Source organism: Mustela lutreola, chromosome 4 (genome assembly GCF_030435805.1).
Source record: "Mustela lutreola isolate mMusLut2 chromosome 4, mMusLut2.pri, whole genome shotgun sequence".
NCBI lineage: Eukaryota > Metazoa > Chordata > Mammalia > Carnivora > Mustelidae > Mustela > Mustela lutreola.
The window spans coordinates 171,164,299-171,178,106 of NC_081293.1; the positions used below are offsets into that span (position 1 = coordinate 171,164,299).

At 34.1% G+C, this 13,808-nt stretch overlaps 1 long non-coding RNA gene across 1 annotated transcript in view; it reads right to left on the reverse strand.

Annotated features, from left to right (window-relative positions):
* Positions 1-746: 746 nt before the first annotated feature.
* The window catches only part of LOC131829671 (uncharacterized), an 86,251-nt gene continuing 73,189 nt past the window's right edge, over positions 747-13,808 (reverse strand). Inside the window, exon 3 of the long non-coding RNA XR_009352950.1 lies at positions 747-834. This is a non-coding gene — a long non-coding RNA (uncharacterized LOC131829671). The remainder of the gene's footprint in view (positions 835-13,808) is intronic.

Sequence of the window (13,808 nt, forward strand, 5' to 3'; positions counted from 1 at the left end):
GTGGAAAGTTAAACTATACACTGGTTATACATTTTGATGTTTGTAAATGCATTACCTCTTCATAGTCAAATAGCAAATTTGAATATTGTGAAAATAAGAAGCGTCACTGAAAATATTGAATAGGACTGAAAAGTAAAATAAATTGAGAACTGGGGAATCAAATATTTTTACTCTCATTGATGCCCTTAATAAGAGAGCTTATTTTAATTTTCACTGTACACAACAGATCGAAAACTTCTGCATTAATGAAACTCACATTAGAGTTTAATTCAATGTTTTCCAAATTTATTTGGTTATGTATGATTATTCAAATATCATACATTAAGAGGCAAGTAATTTAATCTTTTGTAGAATATATTTTGGAAAAAGATTGCTTTATGACATTAAAGTATTTTTAAGTACTTTTAATTACTTTGTCAGTCATTAATAATTACTGTTTTAAAAGTTCTACTCTCTAGTATACATGTAAGGTATATGTTTTTAATAATTTAATTATAAGTGCTTTTGAAAGGATAACTATATAATTATAACTATTATGAAAAATGGTTTGCAATAGAATGATAATAAAATGAAATTTTTAATACGGGTGAGTTTGAAATTTTTTCAGGCTGAACTAGCAACCTTAATCTTTTGAATAACCTAGATTTTTAATTTGGCATGAAACCATTTCAAGCTGTGTAATGAAACTAATGAGGCTGCTACAACAGTGCAAAGCAATAATCAACATATATTTTATTGTTGGAAACTGTATTAAGTCCATGCATGAGGTGAACAAATCAGCTTTTTTCTTTGTGTGCTTCAGAAAGAAGGATGACATGCATTCAGACTGCTTTCCTAAAAAGAAAAAAATACCATTCTAAATATGTTCAATGCCTAGAAAAAGCTCAAAATCATTATTTTCAAACAAATGTAGAACCCTGAGAATCACTCACTATAATGATATCAAAATACAAAAGTACCTTCTCTTCCTACCAATTGGATGTATATATTTATACTTATATATATTTATTTAAATTTATATAAATATTTATATAAATATATAAATGGCACATATCTCCAACCAAGAGATTCCATTCATCAAAGCAGCAGGTCTTTCTACAAAGCAATTATGATCAATGGAAGTAAATATAAATATGTTAGCATAAATAATACATCTAGCAGATGAAAATGAGTTTAGATTTATCCAGGTGATGTGTAATGTCATAAAAAATGATGATTCTCATATGTATGAATTATAGTGGCTTTTCTCCATAATATATAAGCTGAATCAAGAGTTACTCTAAATTATATATTGGGAATTTTCAGAAAATGACAACAAAACTACTTAAAATAGTTCTTTGTACCACTCTACTACGATGATGAGTGAAGTACAGTCAACCAACACAGGGCCATTTGTGCACTGATTCATTAGTATATTCAGCAACCCAGCTTCTTAGATACCCACCTACTTACTGATTTCTTAAATTATAACTGAGTATAATGTGATCTCAGCACTGGCACTACATATATAATTAGTCTACAGCCTTTGCCTTTTAGGAGCTATCATTCTTGTGGGTTATCAGCACTACTAAGTATTCTTACCATGGGAAGTTATAAGGAGGTGCATTACAGAGGTAGTCCTGGGAGCATCGAACTCAAGTCTGGGATCAGAGAATGCTCCTTGAAGTGGTGATACCTGAGCTTAGTCTGACTAGTTTGAGTGGGAGTTAGCCAGGTGAAGCTCTTAGTCAAGTTATTTCAATGCCATGTGCAGAGGTACAGAAATGAGAGAGAGCCAGTTGTGCATAATGAATGACAAAAGTCTATTGTTATTGAAGGAAGAGAAGAGAGGATCAAGATAGGAAAGTAAAAGGGGAGATAGAAATCAATAAAAAGAGTATTTAAATTTGAAGTTTTAGAAATAACTATGAATTAAAAGAGGACTCCAAAGAGAAAAAGAGTAACAGAAATGTTCTAAAAAGTTTTTTTATAAAATAGCACTTATAGCATTTGGAATAAAATGTTATATCTAAATGTGTATATTATTGTCTTCTCAGTCTGGACAATTAAAAGGCAAAGGTACCTGTCTCTGTTGTTAGATTGATACTTTAAGAAAAAAATAGAAAAATAAATGAACAAAATTAAATTGTATCAGTAAAAATGAAAGCCACTGTGTGTAACCAAGAAAAAACATGCATAATCATCAGTTTTGAAGGGGAGGAATTCATACTATATTTAAGAAAACATTTCCATTATTTTAGTTTCGGGATAAAAGAACCTAAGAAATGTATTTTTGGTTTCCCTTAAAATTTTAAAAATAGTATTACTATTATTTTTAATAGGATATTGTACTTAATTTAATGAACTTCCATGGACATGCTTCTATTGTTTCTCTTGGAAACAAAAAATTATGCCACATAATTCAGAGGCTTTCTAACACTTAAATCACTATTAAATCATACTAATTTGAAGCTACCCATCAAATGTTGTTATGTAAACTAATTTGCTAATCTGACTGTATCTAATTCCTAACCAACATATTTAGAATATGCAGGAAAGAATGTCCAATGGAAAAAAGACAGCCTCTTCAATAAATGGTGCTGGTAAAATTGGACAGCCACATGCAGAAAAATGAAATTGGACCATTTCCTTACACCACACACAAAAATAGACTCAAAATGGATGAAGGACCTCAATGTGAGAAAGGAATCCATCAAAATCCTTGAGGAGAACACAGCCGCAGCAACATCTTCCTAGGAACAACGCCAAAGGCAAGGGAAGCAAGGGCAAAAATGAACTATTGGGATTTCATCAAGATCAAAAGCTTTTGCACAGCAAAGGAAACAGTTAACAAAATCAAAAGACAACTGACAGAATGGGAGAAGATATTTGCAAACGACATATCAGATAAAGGACTAGTGTCCAGAATCTATAAAGAACTTAGCAAACTCAACACCCAAAGAACAAATAATCCAATCAAGAAATGGGCAGAGGACATGAACAGACATTTCTGCAAAGAAGACATCCAGATGGCCAACAGACACATGAAAAAGTGCTCCATATCACTCGGCATCAGGGAAATACAAATCAAAACCACAATGAGATATCACCTCACACCAGTCAGAATGGCTAAAATCAACAAGTCAGGAAATGACAGATGCTGGCGAGGATGCGGAGAAAGGTGAACCCTCCTACACTGTTGGTGGGAATGCAAGCTGGTGCAGCCACTCTGGAAAACAGCATGGAGGTTCCTCAAAATGTTGAAAATAGAACTGCCCTATGACCCAGCAATTGCACTACTGGGTATTTACCCTAAAGATACAAACGTAGTGATCCAAAGGGGCACGTGCACCCGAATGTTTATAGCAGCAATGTCCACAATAGCCAAACTATGGAAAGAACCTAGATGTCCATCAACAGATGAATGGATCAAGAAGATGTGGTATATATACACAATGGAATACTATGTAGCCATCAAAAGAAATGAAATCTTGCCATTTGCGACAACATGGATGGAACTAGAGCGTATCATGCTTAGCGAAATAAGTCAAGCAGAGAAAGACAACTATCATATGATCTTCCTGATATGAGGAAGTGGTGATGCAACATGGGGGCTTAAGTGGGTAGGAGAAGAATAAATAAACAAGATGGGATTGGGAGGGAGACAAACCATAAGTGACTCTTAATCTCACAAAACAAACTGAGGGTTTCTGGGGGGAGGGGGTTTGGGAGAAGGGGGTGGGATTATGGACATTGGGGAGGGTATGTGCTTTGGTGAGTGCTGTGAAGTGTGTAAACCTGGTGATTCACAGACCTGTACCCCTGGGGATAAAAATATATGTTTATAAAAAGTAAAAAATTAAAAAAAAATAACTTCTCAAGTATCCTGTAGTCTGCTAGAAGTCATTGAGTCTCTCAGTGCAACTGGCAGGGTTAATGAGAAATTAATTAATCAACTAAACAGCTTTGCTACACTGATTTGCTGGTTGCACTTAAATATGCTATAATTCTTCATTTTCTCTTCCTCCCTCCCTCCTTCCTTTCTTTGGCTTTTTTTTTTTTTTTTTTTTTTGGCCAAGCATTATCTAAAGGGGTAAGTATTGGTAATTAAAATAATAATCTTCTAAATTTTAAACCTATATTCTATGATTTTCTCTATTTGCCACAGAAACATGGATCTAAAATTTGTTTAAAGGATAAATATTTTTATTTTGGAGGATCTAGGAAGTCAATATGTTTCAAGAACACTTGTTTGAAAAAATCAAATTACCAACTTGAAGATATATATTTTAATGCATCATCTGAGGAGCATCAAACATAATTAAAGTATCATAACTTGGAAAGAAAGTCTAAGAAATAAAATGATTGGAATTTTAAGAAAAAGGAATCTTCCCGGATGGCTGAGTGAATCAGTTGGTTGCCTCTGCCTTGGGCTCCTGAGATCTAGTCCTGCTTTGGGCTCCCTGCTCAGCTGAGAGCCTGCTTCTCCTACTCCACCCCCGCCCTTTTTCTTCCCCCTACCCCGCTCCCCTCTCTTTTTAAATAAATAAAATAAAATCTAAAAAAAAAAATTGCTTTCTTTAAATAAAAAGGCATCTTCCATTTCCCTGTATTTCTGTCACAAAGAGGCTTAGGAAAGGTCTAACACCGCAAATTTGTAACAACTTGGTTTACTTTAGCATTTCATAATATGGGATAAGTATAAAGTCTAATGTTTTATAGAAAGACTGGATATTAGTAATGCTGTGCTCAGGATTTACTGGTTTGCAATGGAAACTAGAGTGTATATGTCCTGTTGCAATGGGTTGGTCAAATAGATCTCTATGTTAAGTATACAAAATTTATTTGACATAAAATATGTATGTATTTTTTATTTTATTTTATTTTAAAGATTTTATTCATTTATTTGAGAGAGAGAGTATGAGAAGGGGGAGGGTCAGAGGGAGAAGCAGACTCCCTGCCAATCAGGGAGCCCAATGCGGGACTCCAGGATCATGACCTGAGTCGAAGGCAGTTGCCCAACCAACTGAGCCACCCAGGCGCCCTAAAATATGTATGTATTTTTTAAATAGGCATTTTTGTCAAATTTACTGACAGCAATTCTGACAGATAAGTCACTCACTTCTTGGCTCTTCACTTTTTATTATTTTCCTTTGAACGAGTAGTAAATGATTTCAGTTAATTGTATAATTCGCAAGATGTGATATACAAACTGGTACTTTTGCAAACAAAATCAGATTACCAAGAATATGTAGTTTTCAAATGTGCATTTTACCTACTCCCAATAATCTGAATGCCCAAAATATAGAAATTGATTATCATATTAATACTTTATATCCCATTTTTTAACAATGGCATTCTAGACAATGATATAGCTAATGTGAGTGTTCTTTTTAGCAATTATTAGTTTTTAAAGGAAAGTATGCACCCAGAACCATAAGATATCTAGGAATAAACCTAACCAAAGAGGCTAAGAATCTATACCTGGAAAACCATAAAGTACCCATGAAAGAAACTGAGGAAGATGCAAAGAAATGGAAAAATGTTCCATGTTGCTGGATTGGAAGAACAAATATTGTGAAAATGTCTATGCTACCTAAAGCAATCTACACATTTCATGCAATCCCTATCAAAATCCCACCCATTTTTTTCAAAGAAATGGAACAAATAATTCTAAAATTTTTATGCAACCAGAAAAGACCTCGAATAGCCAAAGGAATATTGAAAAAGAAAGCTAAAGTTGGTGGCATCACAATTCCAGATTTCAAGCTCTAATACAAAGCTGTCATCATCAAGACAACATGGTACTGGCATAAAAACAGACACGTAGATCTATGGAACAGAATAGAGAGCCCAGAAATAGACCCTCAACTCTATGGTCAACTAATCTTTGAAAAAGCAGGAAAGAATGTCCAATGGAAAAAAGACAGCCTCTTCAATAAATGATGTTGGGAAAATTGGACAGCCGCATGCAGAAAAATGAAATTGGACCATTTCCTTACACCACACACAAAAATAGACTCAAAATGGATGGAGGGCCTCAATGTGAGACAGGAATCCATCAAAATCCTTGAGGAGAACACAGGCAGCAACCTCTTCGACCTCAGCCACAGCAACATCTTCCTAGGAACATTGCCAAAGGTAAGGGAAGCAAGGGAAAAAATGAACTTTTGGGATTTTATCAAGATCAAAAGCTTTTGCACAGCAAAGGAAACAGTTAACAAAATCAAAAGACAACTGATAGAATGGGAGAAGATATTTGCAAATGACTTATCAGATAAAGGGCTAGTATCCAAAATCTATAAAGAACTTATCAAACTCAACACCCAAAGAACAAATAATCCAATTTAGAAATGGGCAGAGGACATGAACAGACATTTCCACAAAGAAGACATCCAGATGGCCAACAGACACATGAAAAAGTGCTCCATATCACTCGGCATCAGGGAAATACAAATCAAAACCACAATGAGATATCACCACACACCAGTCATAATGGCTAAAATTAACAAATCAGGAAATGACAGATGCTGGCAAGGATGCAGAGAAAAGAGAACCCTCCTACACTGTTGGTGCAAGCGGGTGCAACCACGCTGGAAAACAGCATGGAAGTTCCTCAAAAATTTGAAAATAGAGCTACCCCATGACCCAGCAACCGCATTACTGGGTATTTACCCTAAAGATACAAACGTAGTGGTCTGACCATGCACCCGAATGTTTATAGCAGCAATGTCTACAATAGCCAAACTATGGAAAGAACCTAGATGTCCATCAACAGATTAATGGATAAAGAAGAAGCGGTATATATATATATTACAGCCATCAAAAGAAATGAAATCTTGGGATTTGCGACGACATGGATGGAACTAGAGGATATCATGCTTAGTGAAATAAGTCAATCAGAGAAAGACAACTATCATATCATCTCCCTGATATGAGGAAGTGGAGATGCAATGTGGGGGGTTGGGGGGTAGGAGAAGAATAAATGAAACAAGATGGGATCGGGAGGGAGACAAACCATAAGTGACTCTTAATCTCACAAAACAAACCGAGGGTTACTGGGGCGATCAGGGGAGGGGGGGTGGGGTTATGGACATTGGGGAGGGTATGTCTATAGTGAATGCTGTGAAGTCCGTAAACCTGGCGATTCACAGACCTGTACCTCTGGGGATAAAAATACATTATATGTTTATAAAAAAATAAAAAATTAAAGAAAAATAAAGGAAAGTAAAAGAAAGTGAACTTAATTTCACTTCAAAGCAGTTGCAATTCTATATAGGAAACATAATGAACGTCACATCTACAGTGTCCGAGCATTTATCTAACTATCTATCCACCCACAATTTTGAAATGGAGATCCCATTCCTCCAGAAAGTTCAAAAGCTGAATATTTTGATCACTTAAAAATGAAAATAATTATGTTATTTAAAATTGCACGTTTTGTTTTTGAAATTGACATTTATAGAGTATAATTTCTATCATTCTCCTTTTAAAGTTGAGAGTAGTGTTATCTGCATTAACAGTGGTAAATAACTAAGAAATTAAGTTTAGTTTAAAGGGATCCTTAAAATATAAAAATGAAGTATACATAGTCAAAACCAAGTTACTGTTATGTGTGGATCGAGATAAACTGTATATTCTTAAAAACCAGTATGAAATTTTACTTTGAGCGAAGTATTGTATTTGAAAAAGACAGGTCACCTGGGGAGAAGTCATTTACTGGAAGTGGAGAGGGGTGAGATTCCAAAGTCTCAGGTCACAAAGACAGATCAGTAGAAGGTTTCGTTCGAGTAAATATGTGAATCTTTGAACACTATATATGAAATTAATGATATACTACATGTTGGCTAACTGAATTTAAATAAAAATAAATAAATAAATAAACAGACAAATAAATAAATAGATAGATAGATAAAAATATGTCTTGTTAATTGCAGGGTCTTCTGTTTCCTGAGCTCCAAGATGGGCATAATGAAAGTATGAAAATAAAGAAATACCACAGATACGAGGAGCAAAGTCAAGGACTTTTGGCAGACAGACACTTTAGTGTGTGAAAGGTGAAAAGAGCATGCAGAGACATGGAGGATACCCTCACTTTTTCAGCAGTAGAGAAGAATTCATCCCTAATTGCTAAAATTAAATTTTCAAGTTGGTTATTAGTAATTGAGACAGTAAAAGGCAAACTATAATAAAAAGCAAACTATATTTGCACATATTAGAACATTTATCTATATATCTTAAATCATATATGTATATACATACAACATTAAACATTAAGCATTAAGCTATCCTGATACAATAGTTTCCATGACTTATTGAGCTTTTGAAAATATCTTTATCCTCTTTTTCACTAAATGTAAATCTCTTTCAAGCACATCTTTGTTCTTCTGACCTTGTTTCAAAGACAAAAAACTAACTCCTTAATGAATCTCACCTGTGCTAATTAAACTTTTTAGTAGTGTAAAAATCTGTCAAAAAGCAAAGTTTAAAATGAAAACATATACAAAACTGTGAAGATATTTAATTATCTGTCTTTGTAAGCTTTTGTAACTAACTCTGTAAGCTTTTAAATAAAACATTTGAGTAAACATCCATTCTCAGATTCAGATATTTATATAAACTATAACATATGGGCATTGCCTACAATGCTAGCATTTCTCATTTTTTTTCTAACACCTTAACACCTAATTGCCTTAAAAATCATATGATGTGATTGTTCTTATTCTGAAGGTTTATAAAACTTGCCTTCTGCTTTCTCCAGTATTTGTAAGTATGAGCTTATTCAATGCTCAAGTTCTTCTATACATTTTCTTCCCTAGCTAAACTAAAAATTACTACTGAGTGGGGCACCTGGGTGGCTCATTGGGTTAAGCCACTGCCTTCGGCTCAGGTCATGATCCCAGAGTCCTGGGATCGAGTCCCGCATCGGGCTCTCTGCTCAGCGGGGAGCCTGCTTCCTCCTCTCTCTCTCTGCCTGCCTCTCTGCCTACTTGTGATCTCTCTCTGTCAAATAAATAAATACATTCTTTAAAAAAAAAATTACTATTGAGAAACTGAGATACCAAATACTAAGTGACTTGCCCACAATCAAAAAGCATGTCAGTGATTGAGCTAGGGGTGATTCCATATGACAACAAAGGCCTTCATGATGCTACACTGACTCTCACTTCACTTGGATATTTTAATATGCCCAGCTTGAGAACCTCTAGTAATTTGCTTCACAAAAAGAAAATTTAAAAAATAGATACCTGGAATGTTATGACACTGTGGACATATAACTTACATGAGATTTCTGTAAAGTAAGGGCTTTTAATAACATTTTCATATACTACTCAGATTATAATTAGATAAATATTTATATAAAGCAAAATCCTTCATGTTACATCCTTCATGTCACCTCATCAGTATTACCAGAATTAAGAAAAAAAAAAAGATAGAACACCTTATAAAGAAATAAAAAGAATGAAATACTGGTATTTGCAATGACATGGATGAAGCTAGAAAGTATAATGCTAAGTGAAACAGGTCAGGAAAAGACAAATAACATATGATTCCACTCATATTAAAGAAAGAAAGAGATTTCACTCGTTTAAAGAAAGAAAACAAAGGAAAAAGAGAGAGAGAGAAGCCACGAAACAGACTCTTAACTAGAGAGAACACACTGATGTTACCATATAGGAGGTGGGTGGGAGATGGGTGAAATAGGTGATGGTGAATAAGGATTTCACTTGTGATGAGCACTGGTGATGTATGGAGGTGCTGAATCACTATATTGTACACCTGAAACTAGTATGTTTCTATATGTTAACCAATTGGAATTAAAATTTAAAAAAATATAGAACATCTTAAGCTACAAATATGTTTACATTAATTACAGAATAAATCAAGTAAGAGCTTTTACTAGAGTCGATGATACTTCTCATTTTGTAAAAAATTTTCATTCTATCTTTGCTTTTATTTTCAACTATTAATATGAATTTGCCAGAGAAGAACTTGAAAAATGCTATTGGAACTCCAAAATGGGGATTTGGAAAAATCTGGAGACCTCAAAATAGTTTTCAAAAATTTATGAGATGTTAATGTCTTTTATAAAATTTCATGGATAACTAAAATCATGTATAAAATGTAATTCCTGATAACTATAATCATTGTACCCAAACCTTATTTTTAATCAGTTTGAATTAACTATGAATGCTTTCATTGGCAGTCTACTACAAATATGGCATTATTAGAAAGGCTCAATTAATATATTAAAATACTGAAAATAAACATATTGAATAAAGAAATTAAAAATGTGTATTGATGATAAGGGACAAAGCTTCTGAGGTCATTTATATAAACGCCTAACACTCATAATAACAAGCAAACAAGATATATATTATAAATAAAAGGCATGATGTCAATCCCTTAATAGTAGAATTGTGGCTCATCAATTAGTTTTTAAAAAAGGTAGGTACCACAATGCATTCCTAAAATGAAATTCTATATTCCTGAAATAGTGATGGAATTTTATATCTGGGGAAAGAAGTTATTAGTCAAACCTACATGAAGTCTAAATTATTATTATTATTGCTGCTACCATTATTTGTTTTAGTCATTAGCATGTATGCTGTGGTTGGCACAGTGTTAATGCTTGTGTTAATTAAAGTCATTTTTATGTTCCATTTCTCAAGTAAGTCATACAAATTTTAACTAGGGTTTGCAATGATGTTCACAGAAACTTCTCTCTTACTCAAGTTCTCTTATGTCTAATATTCCACTGAGGATTGCCAGTTTAACAATAATTATTTTAAAATGTTATTCTTTAGTAAATCATTTTTATATATTGACTTCATAACTTGTAACATTGTTAAACTCATTTATTAGTTATAAAAGCACTTTTGTGAATTATATAGGATTTCATTAGTAAAAATGATGTTAGCTATAGTTTTACTGGAAATGTTCTTATCAGGTTGAATTTTCCTTCTCTTGAAAATGAGTTTGAATTTTTTCAAAAGTTTTTTTCTGTATCTATTAAAATGTTCATATGATTTCTCTGTCGTGGCCGGCACAACAAATTGACCAGGAATGTGAAGGTAAGAGGATGGTGAAAAGAAATTAAGAGACAAAGAGATGGGGGCAGGAAGAGCACTGAGGAGGATGTCCAACAGTGCTGATTTTATTCCACATCTTACAAGCATTTATAAGGCAGACCACAATAGGAGTAATACATCAGTATCTAGTCAGATAACCGCAAGTTCCTATAACAAGTTTACATTAACTATAAACAAATCTCGTGATGCCAGGTAGTCGTGGCTAATGCCATTAGCTACTATTGATACAAGAAGTTACAATCAACCAGGGAGTGGGTTATGGGAAGTACAGGAACAACAAGGACCAACTAAGAATTCATGACCCTGACCACATTGTTCCCTTCTGTTTGGGGAAAGTGTGGGAAGTCATGGAGGTGAGCACACGACACATAGCACAGACCCTTTCTCAGTGCTACTCAACCTTTCCTGTCCATAACCCTTTATTAAGGTATTTGGACTTAAAGGGAGACACAAGTCAGGGACTCGTTTGGTCCTTGTCTCAAGCCTTATCGTGGCCTCCAACATTTCTCCTCCTTGGTTTGTAAATACAGTGAAACACATTAATTGGTTTTCAAATTTAGAACCAGCCTTTCATTTCTGGGGAAAACTTCAAATGACTAGGATGTATTATCTTGTTGAAATATGGTTGGATTCAATTTCTGAATATTTCATTGTGAATTTTAACATCTAACTTCAAAAGGGATGTTTACCTATTATTTCTTTTATTGCAATGTATTTGTCTGATTTTGGAATCAAAGTAATGTTAGGCTAATAAAATGAAGTATATTCCCTTTCCTTCACCTTCTGGAGGAGTTTGTGTTGGATCAGTGTTTTTTCCTTTCAGTGATTCATAGAACTTTCCAAAAACCCATCTCTGCCTGGATTATTCTTCATTGGAAAACTTTTAAATACAAATTAACTTTATTAAAAATATGATTTTAAGATTATTTGTGTTGTGCCCAAGTTTTCATGTCTGAGAGACCAAGGAGCCAAGCACCAATGCAATCGCATGAGGGTTTATTTGACAAGCTTAAGCTTGGGCCCAAGTATACCCGACACAGCAGAATAGGGACTTGGACCCCAAGCCAGATTACAGTCAGAGTTTTTAAAAGCAGAGTAGGGGTGGACTCAGCAGTGGATGAGGACAAAGGGAGTGTTCAGAAGGGCTATCAGGGTAAAGAAGACTGTCAGGATATTGAAGGTCTGGTTACTATCAAGCCAAGGCCGTTTTTCCCTTTAATAAGGCACTAGCATGAAGACAATTGGGAGTTTCCTGGTGGAATGTCACATTCTTGCTATCAAGCATCCTTGTTAGTGAGATTTGGGCTTAGAAGAAATTTAACTTTATTTACTTTTCCTTCTACCTCAGCCTCCTTCAGTTTTGTTTATGGAGGGGAGGGTGACATTAGGGCTTAAGGAACTGAGTTATTTGTCTCTGGAAATTGGGCTAGATTCAAGGTGGGTACAGCCTTGTTTTTCTTGGCCTCCACAATTTGTTCTTGATTGAATTTTATAATTTGTTTTTCAAAGCATTTGCTTATTTCAATTGCCAATTTTATTGGAACAAAGTTGATAACATTATTTTCTTGTCATTCTACTAATTAATGTAGGATCTGTAGTGATGTCCACTTTTTGAGTCTTGGTATTTGCAACTTGTTTTTGTTCCTTTTTTCTTGATCAGACTGATCAGAAATTTATACATTTCATTAATCCTTTCAAAGAATCAAATTTGCTTTCATTTTCTCTTTTGCTATTGTTTTTAATTTCTTTTGTCTGCTCTCTTATTCTTTCCTTCTGTGTACTTTGTGTTAAATTTTCACTAATATTTAATATTATTTAATATTTCACTAATATTTATGATAGAAATATTGAGCTGATTTGTCATTTCTTCTTTTCTAATATATGTCATGTTCTACATTTCCACCTAAGCACTTATTGTGTTCCACAGATTTTGATGTGTTATACTTTCACTTTCATCCCATTTAAATTATTTTGTAATTTCCTTTGTGACATCTCTAACACACAGGTTTATGTAGAATGTAGACGTGTATTGCTTATTTGTTTGGTACTTGGGTACTTTGCAAATATATTTCATTTATTGGCAGAAATTCAATTATTAGTTACTAGCTTAATTTATTTTTTCAGAGTAGACATTTTGTATTTCAGGTCTTAAATTTGTTGAGGTGTGCCTTAATGAGTAGAACATGATTAATTTTGGTAAATATTCTATGTATGCTTGTAGAAAAAAATATATTTTCTGTTTTGGAGAGGAGTTTCACTAAAATGTCAATATATTGATAGTTTGGTACTCCCTCTTCCTGAGAGAGACAGACAAAGAGAGTGAGTGAGAGCAGGGGAGGGGTAGTTGGAGAGGTAGAGAGAGTCTTAAGCAGACTACATGCTGAGGTCAGAGCCCAAAGCTGGGCTGGATCATGACTGTGAGGCCACCACCTGAGCTGAAACCAAGAGTCAGATGTTTACTCAACTGTGTGACCTAGAAGCCCTATTCTTACTGATTTTATGACTACATTTTATTGTTTGTGGAGAGAGGAGTGTTAATGTTCCAACTTATTTCAGTACTATCAGTTTGTCCTTTTTGTATTTTTCGTATTTTCATGTCTTTGCTAGGAATATAAGTATTTAGGATTGCTATGTCTTTGTAGTAAAATAACCTTATCATCATTATTATGCTCCTTTCTAAAAAGTATCTGGTAATATCCCTTATTCAGAAGTTGGCCTGACCCTCCAAATTTCTGC